The 12,134-nt window shown below is 43.7% G+C and overlaps 1 protein-coding gene across 16 annotated transcripts in view; it reads left to right on the forward strand.

The window, feature by feature from the left end:
• The window catches only part of LOC123803756 (NF-kappa-B-activating protein-like), a 36,379-nt gene extending 25,577 nt beyond the window's left edge, over positions 1–10,802 (forward strand). For 12 of the 16 annotated variants that reach the window (XM_087859931.1, XM_087859927.1, XM_087859933.1 and 9 more), the window contains 2 exons: positions 3,882–3,970; positions 4,567–10,802. The gene's annotated coding sequence lies outside the window, so the exon portion shown is untranslated. Of the gene's footprint in view, positions 1–3,070; positions 3,352–3,881; positions 3,971–4,566 lie in introns of all 16 variants that reach the window. The other 4 variants (XM_087859938.1, XM_087859940.1, XM_087859941.1 and 1 more) reach the window with 2 other exon arrangements.
• The last annotated feature ends 1,332 nt before the right edge of the window (positions 10,803–12,134 follow it).

Consider the following 12,134-nt stretch of genomic DNA (forward strand, 5'->3'; position numbering starts at 1 on the left):
TTCAAGGGGAAGCAGGACAATTCACAGGAAGAATAGAAGAGTAAATGTTTGGTAAACAAATCTTTATGGATCATAGAGAAACAACAGGACAAAGAGAATTGTAACGGATTTGCTAACTTCCTCCCTATTGCCCCTAGTTCAGATTATAATGTAGTTGTCTATGGTGATCGCTCCCTTCCTGGATCTGGTCCTCTATCTAAATTCTTTTAGGCAGTTAGTGGGAAGGTCTTTTTTCCCCAGCCCCAAATTCCATATATTCTGTTCTATGTTTTTTTCCTAAAGTTTTTAAATTTTACATTTAAGTCCATGATGCATTTTGAGTTGATTGTTGCGTAATATATGAGGTCTAGTTCAAGGTCAGTTTTTTTGCCTATGGATGTCCAATTGCTGCAGCATCATTTGTTTAAAAGTCTATCTTTCTGGGACACCTGGGTGGCTCAGTCGGTTAAGCAGCTGCCTTCAGCTCGGGGTCCTGGAATGGAGTCCCGTGTCAGGCTCCTTGCTCATCCGGGAGCCTGCTTCTCCCCCTGCTTGTGCTGGCTTTCTCTCTCTTTGACAATTAAATGGATAAAATCTTAAAAAAAAAAAAAAAAAGGTCTGTCTATCCTCTGTTGAATTGCTTTTGCAGCTTTGACAAAAATCATTTGAGCATATTTGTGTGGGACTGTGTTTGGGCTCTCAGTTCTGTTCTATTGATCTCTGTTTCTTTCCTCCTGCCAATGCCACACTTTCTAAATTTCATTCAGTTTATTCATAATAAAACTTAACATCTGGTAGAATAATTCCACCCCTTTTCATTTTTTTCCCCAAATTCTTTCAGCTCTGGGGTGCCTGGCTTGCTTAGTTGGTAGAACTGCGACTCTTGAAATCAGGGTCATGAGTTCAAGCCACACATTGGGTGTGGAGCCTACTTAAGAAAAAAAGTTCTTTTAGCTCTTCTAGGTCAATTGCTTTTCCATATAAATTTTAGAATGTGCTAGCCTGTGTCTGCAACAAACATTGCTGGGATTTTTATAGGACTTCCACTAAATATACAGATCAATTTAGGTGAATTTGGGGGTTACTGTTTTACTTTCATGAGTCATTCATTCATTCATTCCCTGACCATTGTGGAAACTATGTGTTTGATAGTCTGGATTTTCTGTTATTTTCCCCTAAACATGTTATGGGTTGTCTTGGCAAGCAGTTACATTATGGACAGATTTTATCCTTTCTAGCACATGTCTGTTTCAGTTTTCCTTTTGTTTCTAGGGAGACTCTCTTGGTCCATGTATGTACTCTTTCATCCTAAAATGCGACCTTTCTGTGGTTTCACATCTTTTAACCTTCCAGTTGTTGCTCTGCCCCTGCACTCTTTGGATTTTAACCCCACATATGTACAATTTTAGAGTCTTTCAAGAATTTGAGAGAAGTTTATATGCACATTTGAGAACTCCCCGTGGAACCTCCCTTTCCTAGTGTATTCTCTACATTCATAGCCAATCTAGCACCGCTGAACGCTGTCCTCTGCCTGCAAAGGCCATAGAGACTGCAGCTTCCGCTCACTTTCTGGGGCCACATGCCATGCAGCCTGGGGGTTATTTGAAGGCAACGATCCTGCTAGATGTGGGAGTGACCTATAATGTTTCCCTTCTTCCAATGGCCTGATCCCCTTCAATTTCTACCCTTTAGGTCACTCTCCAATGCCTGCAAACAGTTTTTCATTTTTGCCAGAATTTATCATTTTTTGGCACACAGGTTAGTTGGATATAACCTAGTCCACCATTATCCCCTTTGTTCTTTTATTCCTTGTTAATTTTAAATCATCAGATTTTTTAAGAAGTTGTCCTGTGGGAGGTATATTTTTATACATTTACCTAAAAATTTTTTTTCTAATCACAGTTGTTCTGCTGAAAAATATTTTAAATCTCCAGTGGATAATCCTCCTTTCCGTCCCAAATTAAATTGATCACACCACTTCAGAGGAAGAAAGGATCAAATGCTTTTTTTTTTTTAAGATTTTATTTATTTATTTGACAAAGGGAGAGCACAAGTAGGCAGAACAGAAGGCAGAGGGAGAGGGAAAAGCAGGCTCCCCGCTGAGCAGGGAGCCCCACATGAGGCTTGATCCCAGGACCCTGTGATCACAACCTGAATCAAAGGCAGACACTTAACCAACTGAGCCACCCAGGTGTCCTAAGGATCAAATGCTTTATACTTTGATTGCTTAGACTTGAGAAATGTGAGCTTTCCCTCTGATGGTCAAACTCTTTTGGCGGCTTGTAATGGATGTAAGCACAATAGCAGTATTTTTTACCTTTCTATTTCTAATAATTATTGCAGAATATCTAGATGGACAGGCTGGCAGAGAATCAGAAACACTGCATTATTACTCCAGTTCTTTTTCCTCCCTAAGATGCATTTTATTATTTTTAACATTAATTTATTATTGTTAAAGATTTTATTTATTTATTTGAAAGAGAGAGAGAGCACAGAGGGAGAGGGAGAAGCAGACTCCCCATGGAGAAGGGAGCCCGATGATGCAGGGCTCAATCCCAGGACCCTGAGATCATGACCTGAGCCGAAGGCAGACGCTCAACCAACTGAGCCACCCAGGTGCCCCTTAATTTGTTTTTTTTAAGTAGGCTCCATGCCCAGCATGGAGCCCAAGGTGGGGCTTGAATTCATGACTCTGAGATCCAGACCTGAGCTGAGATGAGGAGTCAAACACTTAACCAACTGAGCCACCCAGGTGCCCCCTAAGAGGCATTTTAAAATAAAGCAAAGAAATGAAGAAAAATCCCTCATTGCTCTAGTTCTTATCTAAACTGTCCTAAATCTGCACTTGTAGAGTCTTTCAACCCTCTGTCTTGTTTTTATGGTGTTTCTTTCTTGTATCATTGGACTTTATGTGCTGTTGAGGCAGACGTTTCTAAGCAGAGGTATAAGATGATTAGTTCCTTCCGCAGCACAGTATGTCACAGAAGTGACGATATTTTAGAAGAGTTTCAGGAATAACTAGTAATTTTTCAAAGTTCTAAGTCAGGCATTGAAAGGAACATATTCTTTTTTTTTCCTCCAAAATTCCCAGTGTCCTTATTTCTCGGAGCTAATTGCTCTGTGCAAGCACTTAGGAAATCTACACAAAGAATACACATGTCTATGGCAGTCCTGTCGGCCTGGATGCAATTTCTCAAGGGTCCTCTGCATACCTGAGCATTGTCTCCCCCTTTGAGCTCAAAGTCGGTGCTCAGGGAAACATGCAGAGAAGGACAGCCCCAGCCCCTCCCAAAAGGGGACATGTGGTGGAGGAGTGGCAGGCCCTGAAGAAGTCCGAAAGCAGACGCGCACGGCAGAGCTGTGCAGGATATGGTATGATTGTTATTGTTGTTTTAAGATTTAATTTATGTATTTGACACAGAGAGAGACAGCCAGAGAGAGAGGGAACACAAGCAGGGGGAGTGGGAGAGGAAGAAGCAGGCTTCCAGCGGAGGAGCCTGATGTGGGGCTCGATCCCAGGGACCTGGGATCACACCCTGAGCCGAAGGCAGACGCTTAACGACTGAGCCACCCAGGCGCCCCAAGATACGGTATGATTGTTGAATCTGATCCAAGTCGTCTTGGATTTGGATCAAAATCAGAAGAAGAAGTGCTTTCACAGAAGAGCGTACCCGAGTGCTAGCAGTTTCTGGGTCAAGCCCGGCAGCGAACACAGGTGCTTCTTGAGCTGTAGGCAGGTCTGCCGCAGGGCCGGTCCGAAAGACTACTTCGGATGCCAGATCGTGGATGACCAAGTTCACTGCCACAACTGCTCCAAGCCAAAGTGCCCTTTGGCGGCCACCTGGAATCAGGTAACCGCTTACCCGTCTCGAAGCTCACTTCCCAATTCCATTTCCCCACAGGAACCTGCTTCTTGAGAACTTCATTTAAGGAGCTCACCAGGAGGGACGCCCGGGTGGCTCAGTCGGTGAAGCGTCTGCCTTTGGCTCAGGTCATGATCCCAGGGTCCCGGCATCGAGTCCTGTGTTGGGCTCCCTGCTCAGCAGAGAGCCTGCTTCTCCCTCTGCCTGTCGCTCCCCCTGCTTGCATTCTCTTTGACAAATAAATAAATAAAATCTTTAAAAAGGCGGGGAGCTCACCAGGACATTCCCAGGTCTGGAGCCAGGCCTTGATCTATTCTCTTTCCGACAAGAATGTTGCTTGTGTCTCACTTTAGGGTTAAGCAGATTGAAACCCCCTCTTGCTGACCCTGAAATCAGCAGTCCTCAGCAGGGCAAGTGTTATTTTGTAATGCTGGCCATTTACCTTGTAAACCTGCTGAAGTCCCATCATCCTGGGGAATATTCCAGGCTTTCTTTTTGCGAGCTTGGTGTCTGCAGCCCACATCCTGTAGATGGGTTAATTTGGTTATTTATAGCATGTAAGCAAGGGACAGCCACACTTGGTTGGCTCTTGAAGTGAGAAGGTTTTACATAGTGAAGCACCTAAATTGGCCCAGAATCCAAAGGATTTCCTTGTGTGATAGCATCAGGGGCAGAACTGGAAGGGACGGCATCCAACCTGGTTGTGTGTTCTGCTTCCTTCCAGGTGGAAGAACTAGTGCAAGAGGAATCATTTGCATATTATGACCACGTTCTCCTCCAGTCCTCCTTGGACCCGATGGGAGTGTAGCGACTTGCTCCCGTCCAGGTGGCCAGCATGATGGAAGAGCCAAGCTCACCCTGGGAAAGGGTGTCCGCCTCGGTTATGCCTTCTGTATTCTGTGCCGACCCACCTCCCTTCCAGTCCCTCCAGACAAGATGACCGTAGTATGCCAGGATGTGTGAACTTGACAAACCAGAAAAAGAAAGTCTCGTCATTTTAGTGCTTATTTCAACAGATGTTTAGGCTCTGGGCACCGTTCTAGGTTCTGGGAATAAACTGTCAAACAAAAGACACAAAAACCTCCGACTGCATGGAACTTGCCTCTACTGGTGGGGATGCAGGTGGTAAGCCAAGTAAATAAGGGTACGATGAGGTGCTAAGAGCTAGAGGGAAATAAATGGAGCAGGGACATGGTGTAAAATGTTTCCAGGAGAAGGGTAAGAGATGAAATTTTAGTGAGGGTGGGCAATTAAGAGCCCCTGGTGAATTTGTTTTGAGTGTAGGCCAGAAGAAAGTGAGAGAACAAGCCTTTACAGATATCTGGGGGGGGGGGGCAGGGCTTTCCAGGCAGAGGGAAGAGCTAGGTAATTTCTACCCCTGAGCATAGCATGGAGATCATGGGTAACAAACGAAGAACCCTATAAGCCACCTCGATGTTGCTTCCATGGCACAAATCTTTGCTCAGTCAATGAGCCCTTTAGCACAGTCCCCAGATCTAGGGTCAGAATCCTCCCCAACACAGCATGTATGAATTCGCCACTGCTGCCATAGCAAATGACCACAAACTTTGTCACTTAACACAGATTTCTCATCTCCCGGTTCTGTAGGCCAGCAGTCTAGGTAATAAGTAGCTTTGCTGGATCCTGTTTACAGTGTGACAGAGGTAAAGTCCTGGTGTGAGCAGGGCTGTCTTTCTTTCTGGAGGCTTGGGGGATGAATTCACTGCTAAGGTCATGCAGGTTTTTAGCTAAATTCGTTTCTTGTAGTTTGGGGATTGAGGACCTCCTTTCCTGTTGTCTGTCAGCTGGAGGCAGTTTTTGCTTTTAGAAACCTTCTTCTCATGCTTTTTTTTTTTTTTTTTTAAGATTTTTATTTATTTATTTGACAGAGATAGAGATAGCCAGCGAGAGAGGGAACACAAGCAGGGGGAGTGGGAGAGGAAGAAGCAGGCTCATAGTGGAGGAGCCTGATGTGGGGCTCGATCCCAGAACGCCGGGATCACGCCCAGAGCCGAAGGCAGACGCTTAACCGCTGTGCCACCCAGGCGCCCCTCTTCTCATGCTTTTTGTGCGGCCTTCCTTCCACAACAGCTGGTGGCGTCCCTCTCACAATCTGAATCTCCCCCACTGTTCCTTTTGCCACAAGTCTGTTGCCTGTAGTCAGGTGAAGTTCTCTGCTTTGTATTATAATTCTTTTTTTTTTTTTAAAGATTTTTATTTATTTGAGAGAGAGAAAGAGAGAGAAACAGAGAGCATAAGAAGGGGGAGGGTCAGAGGGAGAAGCAGACTCCTCTCTGAGCGGGGAGCCCGATGCAGGACTCAATCCTGAGACTGAAGGCAGTCACTTAACCGACTGAGCCACCCAGGCACCCCAAACTCTCTGCTTTTAAGATGCTTGTGTGATTAGAGTGGCTCCACCCAGCTAACCCAGGATAATCTCCCTATGTTAAGGTCCATAACCTTAATTATATCTGCCAAGTACTTTTTTTTTTTTTAAGATTTTATCTATTTATTTGAGAGAGAGCACGAGCTGGAGTGGAGGGGCAAGGGGCAGTGGGAGAGGGACAGGCAATCTCAAGCAGACTCCCTGCTGAGCACAGAGGCCAATACAGGGCTCCATCCCAGGACCCCAAGATCACGACCTGAGCTAAAGTCAGACCCTTAACCAACTGAGCCACCCAGACGCCCCTGCCAAGTCCTTTTTTGGTATATAACGTAACATATTCACAGGATACAGGGATTTGGGCATGGACATCTCTGGTCAACTATTCCATCTACCCCAAGACACTCCAGAGAGTGGCACTAGCAGGCATAGGAAGAGGGGATGAAACTTGTTTGCCTTCCCTGATCCAGATAATGACAGGGAATTCAGGCCTTTCACATCCATACAGCTAGACTTTGGCTCAGCCCATTGCACCTTGTGTGTTAGCTTTCTTTCCTCTTTTTTAAAGATCTTATTTATTTATTTATTTATTTATTTATTTATTTATTTATTTGACAGAGAGAGAGAGACAGCCAGCGAGAGAGGGAACACGAGCAGGGCAAGTGGGAGAGGAGGAAGCAGGCTTCCAACGGATCAGGGAGCCTGATGCGGGGCTGGATCCCAAGACCCTGGGATCACGTCCTGAGCTGAAGGCAGATGCTTAACGACTGAGCCATGCAGGCGCCCGTGTGTGTTAGTTTTCTATTGCCATGTTAACAAGTTTCTATTTCCATGTTAACAAATTACCAGAAACGTAGCTGCTTAAACCAACAGAAATTTATTATATCATAGTTTCTTTGTGTCAGGAGTATGGGCATAGCTTTGCTAGGTCCCCTATTCAGGGTCTCACAGCCTGTCATCAAGGTGTCAGTCAGGCCATGTTTTTATCTGGAGTCTTGACTAAGGAAGCATCTACTCCCAGACTCATTTGAGTTGTTGGCAGAATTCATTTCCTTGTGGTTTTAGGACTAACGTCCCTATTTGTTAGCTGCCTATCTGCCAAAGGCCACTCTCAGCTTCTAGAAGCTGCCTGAAATTCCTTGCTGTGGGGCCCTCACCATAGGCAATCTCACATCATTGTAGCTTACTTTCTCAGAGCCAGCGAGGGAAGTTTCTCTCTCCAGTCCGCTAACATATGTAGTCTTTTTTTTTTTTAAGATTTTATTTATTTATTTGACAGAGATAGAGACAGCCAGCGAGAGAGGGAACACAGGCAGGGGGAGTGGGAGAGGAAGAAGCAGGCTCCCAGTGGAGGAGCCTGATGTGGGGCTCGATCCCAGAACTCCGGGATCACGCCCTGAGCCGAAGGCAGACGCTTAATGACTGAGCCACCCAGGCGCCCCGACACTAAATAAAATTTTTGTACCCAAAGTGTGTGAGGACTTCACTTTTCAAAGTGCTTTCATAACTGTTAATTTCACATTGGTTGTTCTGAACATCACACCCATTCAAAGTCAAATGGCTTACAAAACCAAACTGCGTGCACAAGTGTATACACACACACACACACACACACACACACACACACACACACTCTTCTAATTTTGTTCTCAGACCTGCTTATCCTGGGATACAGCACCCCTGATGTGGGGCTCTGGAAATGTAGACATTTTTCTACTAACCTGAGTAGGTAAATCTTTTGGTGCATAAAAGAAGAATCTTAACATTTTCAATAGAGACAGAACGATGTTTGCTTTAAATTTTATTGCCCCTTGTGTTTGTGACTGAATTGAACCTAGTGATAAGTCCCTAATTACCTAACGGAGGAAATTCTCATTATATTTAATCATTTCATGACATGCTTCAGACCTTGTGATAGAGTGCAGGGCTTGCCGCCAGGTGTTGATTGGGATTTAAAAAAAAATCATTTACCATTTTAAATTGCACATCTCAAATATAAGCAATTTTCAATGTTAGCATGAACATGTAACTACTACATTCCACTTTCAGGATCCATGTTTGCTTTGTACCTATTGCTTATCGGAAGGTTTGCTAATTACTTATGTCAGTCAAGTGCCTGCCTTCCGCTCAGGTCATGATCCGGAGGTCCTGGGATCGGGGCCTGCATGGGGCTCTCTGTTCATGGGGAGTCTGCTTCTCCGTCTCACTCTCCCTCTGTTCTCTCTCTGTGTCTCTCAAATAAATAAATAAATCAGTCTTAAAAAAAAATAAGAAGGTTTGCTAATTATTTAGCTGAGGAACACTTGCTAATAAGTATTTTGTTTTACTAGCCACAGTAAATATTAAGCATGAAATAAAAGGTATTTATCATGCTTCCTGTCTATCTCAACCCTGCATGGGAAAAGGTAAGATTAGGTAATGGTTGTACTGGATCTCTTTGGAGAAGTGAGTTTCTCTTTGGTTTTATAGTCCTGATGTTTTTCATTTCTATCCTTCCCTCCAGAAATTTGATGGGTATAATCATGTGAGATGACAGGTACTAGCTATATGCAATATTTCTCTGGATTTGCTTGGGTTCTCTGTCAAGAGCAAACCCTTAGAAGCTTTTTAGTGATCCTGCCTCTACCTGTTTTAACCAGTATAGTCTACCGACTTCCCCAGGCACAAGAGTAACTTTGTTGGGGTTATAATTTGCAGAACATAAATCTGGTGCTTAACTAAGTCCTCAAATTTATTTAGAAATCCCCTTAAATGTATTACAAGTATTAGCGACATTTTATATAATTTTCTTGATAATGAATTTTATGATGGGACCGTATACCATGTCTGGAAATACTTATTTTTATATCCTTTCTTTTCCTCATTTATTTTTATTGTCAAATCATTTCAAATACTCAGGAAAGGGGCGCCTGGGTGGCTCAGTTGTTAAGCATCTGCTTCGGCTCAGGGCGTGATCCCAGAGTCCTGGGATCGAGCCCCGCATCAGGGTCCTCAGCTGGGAGCCTGCTTCTTCCTCTCCCACTCCCCCTGCCTGTGTTCCCTCTCTCGCTGGCTGTCTCTCTCTCTGTCAAATGAATAAATAAAATCTTTAAAAAAAATACTCAGGAAAAATGAAGGAATACTAGGATTATGACCCTGGCACATCCTTCACCTATATATATTTTTTTAATTAAATGTCATATTTGTTTTCTGTCTCCTAAACCTTGTGAAAATAAGTTAATTGTCATGACAATTGTAACTCTAAATATTTCCATCAGACATCTCCTTCAAAAAGGAAATGTTCCTTCATAACCACAATGCTATTGCTGCATCTAAAACAATTAATAATGTCATAATAGCATCATACACCTAATCTATATTCAAATTTCCCCAATTGTCCCAAATGTCTTTTATAGCTGTTTTTAGAATAAGTAGGTTATGCATTACATTTATGTTGTATTTAGATATTACATCTCTTCAGGTTCTTTTAATCTATGATACATCTATTTCCCACCTTTCTTATGACATTGGCTTTTTAAAAAGTTGTTTTGGGGCACCTGGGTGGCTCAGATGGTTAGGCGTCTGCCTTTGGCTCAGGTCATGATCGCGGGGTCCTGGGATGGAGTCCCGTGTCGGGCTCCTTGCTCAGTGTGGAGTCTGCTTCTCCCTCTGCCCTCTGCTGCTCCCCCTTCTTGCGCTCTCTTGCTCTCCCTGTCAAATAAATAAATAAATCTTAAAGAAAAAAAGTTGTCTTGTAGATTGTCCCACCTCCTGGATTACTCTGTTTTATTATGGTGTCATTAAATTTGTTCCCATATTTCCTGTATTTCCCAGCAACTGCAGGGTAGATCTATCAACATAACTGAATCAGTTCAGGTTAAAAATTTTGACAGGAAGGGCTCCTGGGTGGCCCCATTGGTTAAGCGTCTGCCTTAGGCTCAGGTCATGATCCAGGGTCCTGGGATCAAGCCCCACATAGGGCTCCTCGCTCAGCGGGGAGCCTGCTTCTCCCTCTCCCTCTCCCTCTGCTGTTCCCCCTGCATCTGTGCTCTCTCTCTGTGTCAAATAAATAAAATTTTAGAAAAGTTTGTTTTGACAAGACTACTTCACAAATGTTAATGTTGTTTTCCTCCTTTTTAAGCTGGCAGTTTCTTATATTTCTATATTTTTTATTTTTTGAAGATTAGAGACTGTGACAGTCAACAATGCCTAGCTAGAATTTATTAACGATAATGTAATTTTTTCCCAGGGTATCCATTTTTTAAAGAAATTAAGCATAGTTGACACACAATGCTATATTAGTTTCAGGTGTACAACATAGTGATTCCACAATTCTATACATTATGCAGTGCTCACCATGATAAGTGCAGTCACCATCTGAGCTGGTATTCTTTTATTTTTTCATTATTATTTTAAGATTTATTTATTTATGGGCACCTGGGTGGCTCAGGTGGGCAAGCATCTGCCTTCGGCTCTGGTCGTGATCTCTGGGTCCTGGGACTGAGCCCCGCATCGGGCTTCCTGCTCGGCAGGGAGTCTGCTTCTCCCTCTCCCTCTCCCTCTGCCCCTCCCCACCACTCACTCTCTCTCTCTCTCTCTCAAATAAAGGAGGGGCAGAGGGAGAGGGAGAGAGAATCTCAAGCAGACTCTGCACTGAGCACAGAGCCCGATGTGGGGCTGGATCTCACAACCTTGAGATCACGACCTGAGCCAAACCAAGAGTTGGATGCTCAAATGACAGCAAACCAGGCGCTGCTAAGCTGGTATTCTTTTAAAAAGAAATCTTTCTTTTTTATCCCTGGCCCTCTCACCTCTCTCTCTTCTTCCTTCTGACCCTCAGTCTTGTCTTTCCCTTTCTCTCTAATTATGGACTCGTGTGTTTTATAAGCCAGTGGATTATATTTTCATTATTTTTTATTCTTTAAGACTTTAAATTTTTATTTATTTATTGAGAGAGAGAGAGTGCAAGTGAGAGAAGGGGCAGAGGGAGAGGGAAAGAGAATCTCAAGCAAACTGCATGTTCAGCATGGAGTCCAACACCGGGCTCCATCTTACGACCCGGAGATCATGACCTGAGCCAAAATCAAGAGTTGGAGGCTTAACCGACTGAGCCACCCAGGTGCCCCCATTATTTTTGATTCTTTATTTTGATTATTCTCTTTGATGGTCAGGTTGCCTCCCACATTTGCTAATAAAAGTTCCTTTAAACTACACGTGATCCCTTCTGGCGTGGCCTTATTGGTCTTTGAGCATGTACTTGTTTTCTGGAGCAAAGATTTCCTGAGCAGCTCTTTTACTTTTCCTGCTCCAGACCAAAGATCAGCCATTTTACCAAGGAACTCTGATTCCTTAACAAGAAATAGTATCTTGAAACCCAGATCTTGGCAGAAATAAATTATTTTAGAACATGCCAGTACTCATATTTTTTTAAGTTTTTTTTTTTTTAATTTCTACACCCAACGTGGGGCTCAAGCTCACAACCTGGAGATCAAGAGTTGCATGCTCTTTGGACTTAGGCAGCCAGGTGCCCCAGGATTCCTGTTTTAGAGGTGTGTGTTGTGAAACCAAATCACACAGTGCCCCCTACAGCACCGCAGTTGTAACAGAATTATTCTTCGTGTACTCAAGCTTTTCACTTCCCTGGTCATGTATTCTTTTTTTTTTTTTTTTTTTTTAAGATTTTATTTATTTATTTGACAGAGATAGAGACAGCCAGCGAGAGAGGGAACACAAGCAGGGGGAGTGGGAGAGGAAGAAGCAGGCTCATAACGGAGGAGCCTGATGTGGGGCTCGATCCCACAACGCCGGGATCACGCCCTGAGCCGAAGGCAGACGCTTAACCGCTGTGCCACCCAGTCGCCCCTCCCTGGTCATGTATTCTAAATCTATGATTTTGAGTAGTTGAAATAAATAAAATACCTAATCCATGT

Source organism: Ursus americanus, chromosome X (assembly GCF_024610735.1).
Source record: "Ursus americanus isolate L20-20 chromosome X, mUrsAme1.1.p, whole genome shotgun sequence".
Classification (NCBI taxonomy): Eukaryota; Metazoa; Chordata; class Mammalia; order Carnivora; family Ursidae; genus Ursus; species Ursus americanus.